Below are 3,893 nucleotides of genomic sequence, written 5' to 3'. Positions count from 1 at the left end.
TTAATCGTAAAACCCATCAATTTCAAAGGAGTTGAATTTCTCCTTTTTGGCTCTTTGTTTTGCTGCATTATTTACTGTCTCGTGGCAGACGGACCTACAGCCTTTGATCAAACTTTGGTAAACACATTACTCTGAGGGTGAGGGTGTGGTGGAGGAATGTGATGAAAGGAAATGAAACGACCTACCAAAAGAATGTTGAGTTCATTAGAAACAAACTCAACAGAACCACTGATCAGCAGGTGCTTTGAACTTCAAAAAGATGGCGCTAATGGCAATGACTGTGGTGGTTGTTATGGCTAGTCCACCACATAGTGTCATTCTAGATAAAGCCTAACAGCACAAATAAGTCGTAACAATGTTAGTACCGATGTTTGACGTGCAGCATTAGAAAGCCCAAGGGGCCGTATCTGGCCCACGTACCTTATTTCCCCCACGCCTGCCTAAAAGAATAGCAAATTGTAAATTGTTAGCATAAAATAACTAAAATCTGGACAAGGCTAAAAGTTGGTGTATATCAACTTAAAAGTTATCCTTAATAAATTAAGCCAATATCTTAAGTTCTGTTTTGCGTTTTTTACGACTGTTCTCCTGCATCTGTGGGCTGAGGAAGGACAGAGAGCAGCAGGAAGTGATTCTTCTTCAGTCTCTGCAGTTTGGTGGTACAATAAATCTAAGGCAGCACAGGAAATGAGGCACAAAAAACCTCTGGGTCTTAAAAATCTCACAAACACGGTCATCAATATGTCACAGATCCACATAATCAAGATAACTCATGCAGCTGTGAAAAGTTGCTTCAATAAAAACCACATTTAGAGAGAAGTGGGTTGGAGACGCAGCAGGAGCCTGTCCCGCTGCACCCACAGTCCCGCACCCATTGGACCACTCCGTCTGTCAATCACAGACTGCTCTAAATGAGACCATAACTTACACACTGACGTCAGGCTGTAATGAAAGTTCTGATTGAGCTCATGGAGACTCTTACTGTAGGAGAAACGTTTATTGATGTCATCAATCAGAGGAGAAATGAAACTCATTGTCTCATTAATCTCTAACTACAGACCCTGCATGTGAATATGTTAATTTTGTTGAAGAGGCGGTTTGGAACGGAAGAGCTTCTGCGGTCTGTTTCTACTTTGACCAATCGTGTTTGAGCAGTTCTCAGCTGCCCGTGGGCCAAATTGTCTGTGTCTTATTGTAAGAGAGGCGTGAAGTGACGGTCGCCAGCTGTCCTTCAGACATTTGTGGACTAACTTTTATCAGTTTTTCTGCAATATTTTCTACCCTTCGACTGTCTGTTTTACATTTGCATCGCAACACAGAAATGTTGCCGTTTTGCTAATATAGTTTTATTGTTCTCATTGGAATTGTCTTATAATAATAATAATTATTATTATTGTTATACAGGTTTATATATAATATTATAGCTTGATAAATATCAATAACATTGCAAATATTGTGGATTTTTTTGGGGAGCACATTTGCATATATTAAGAAAGCACTAGTTATACACTTTGATATTGTGTAATACAATTTGACAACATTGCTACCCGTTAGTAGTTGTCACTAGTTTTGAACTTATTTGTTCTTGTTTTTATATTTAGCAACATTTGGGCAAATCTGTGCTAACTTGTGCTGTGTGTTTTTGTTTTTTCTTGTTATTTTTAGTCATGTTTTGACCAAATATACATGGAGTCAATGTTTTAACAGGAATACATTTCCGCTACAATTTTCCTCCTTATCTTCAACTAGTTCTTGTCTAATTCTTACTCGTTCAAAGACCAATTCTTTCCTAGCTTACTCTTCTGTTATGTCTATTTTAATCTGTAGTTTTTTGACTCTTAGCCTTATGTTAAACATAGGGATACATGGTTAGCTACACTCCCCAGAGGCCGTCTGACCTAGATGACCATACCAACATTACAGTGTGTTTAGTCTACCAATTTCTAGGCAATCTTTCACCTGCCCCAGCCCTGGATAATAGTATGTTTCCCACATGTTTTACCCACTTTCTGCTAATTTGGCGTCCTTTTAGCCATTGATCCCCCATGATCATATTCCATAATTTAAGCAGCCAGAATTGATGCTTCTCTATTTATAAACCCTGTGGCTTCAAACGCCACTCTGCTTTAAATCCAACCAGATGTCCTCTCTGTATCTCCTTGTTAACCTTGTCCTTTAGATCAGTCCCAATTTTTTTTTCTGTGGACCCATATTTTAGTCACAAAACTTCGCGACTAGACATTATTCGTAAACTCCTGGGAAACATTATACGAGATGACTAAAAGAAAAAATCTTGCGACACGCCTGAGGGCTGCGACCCAGTCTTTGGGAAACAATGCTTTAGACCGGTCACGTTCAAAGACAGAGCGAGCGAGTAAAGTTCATGTTGTTTCTTCCATGAGAAGCCGTCACATTCCTTCCCGGTGATCTGAGCGTCTCCACTGTTTGTGGTGGGAAGAAACCCCTAAGTGAGGAACCACTGATGGCTGGGACACAGTGGCCCTGAGGGGCCCTGCACTGGAAAACACAGCCATCCATCAGCGCTAACACTCACTAGGAGGAGAAATCCGCCTGCGCTCGCATGCCGGAAGACGGATGACAGTGAATCACACATATATTTACATGTTTAAACATCGCAGCATACACCCAGAGTCCAAAACCACACACACACACACACACACACCCCCAAGCGGTCACCCGGAGGGCAGGGCTCTTGGTGTTACCTCCAGCAGAGTGGATAACAGCGGTGGTTTCACTTTGAACACCACAGATATGTTCAAATGGAAACGATTGGGAGCTGCCGAGCCACACCAGGACCACACACAGGCGCGTTGACCACAATGCGCCACAGCAGAGACAGGCCGGGAAAACACACACACACGCTCCATTCATATGTCGCTACTCACGGTGACCAGCCAAACTATCGCATCCACTGCGAATCCATGACGCTGTTTGTTCTGAGGGTTCTTTTTCGCAGGAGTGAGTCATTTTACAGAAACAATAAGAAAAAGTGAAGAAACAAGACGTGTTCATTCAGCTTTTAGTTAGCGATAATTAGATCCTCACGTTCATTCTTGCTAGGTTTCGCAACGGTAACTGCACTGGATTTGAAGCTACTCTGTGTCGTTATTAGTTATGTTTGAAGCTGTCTTCAGTTAAGTTGATGTGTACCGTATTATACCTAGCAGTTTGTGCGCTAACGTGAGGTAACACATTTTTTGTTTTTCGGTGGAGATTTAGCTAACTGTAAGCCTGCTAGCTAACATGACAACTAGGCTAATTCCAGTAATACCAGGAAGATTTTTTTTTTTTTTGTTAACCAAAATATATATATATATATATATAGGAAGACAAGCAGGGAAGGGGGGAAAGAAAGAAGGATCCGTATCTAATTGGTCGATATCTATTTAGCTGCTTAAATACAAGCAGGAATTTTCTGTGTCTGGAAGATCTTTCTATAGCCTCCCTAGAAACCATGTGGAATCTTTTATAAGATTGGCAGGAAACAGTCAGACAAATGTTTTTCACAGATACATACGTATCTTCTTTTGTGTGTTCACCAGAGCCAGAGTCTCAGTCTAAACCATACATCATAGCAGGTCTCACTGCTGATGTATAAACATTTCCTTTTAATTTTGCTGCTATTCTTCTTTCCAAACCCTCCCCTGACACTGGGCTCTATCCATATAAATGATATATAAATGTAAATCGGCATTTGACATGGTAACTGTAGGATGTCTTCTTGTAAAGTGTGTTGAACCTCCAGCTTCACCTTTCCAATATTACTTGGTCAAATGCTGGAAAAGTTGGAGGACGGGTGTTTTGTGAGTTGTTAAATATGTTGGGAGATGATCAGGGTCCAGATCTGTCTGTCTGTCTGTCTGTCTGTCTGT

The sequence above is a fragment of the Cynoglossus semilaevis genome, chromosome 10, assembly GCF_000523025.1.
Source record: "Cynoglossus semilaevis isolate Cse_v1.0 chromosome 10, Cse_v1.0, whole genome shotgun sequence".
In the NCBI taxonomy this organism is placed as follows: Eukaryota; Metazoa; Chordata; class Actinopteri; order Pleuronectiformes; family Cynoglossidae; genus Cynoglossus; species Cynoglossus semilaevis.
This window is presented reverse-complemented; position numbering follows the sequence as displayed.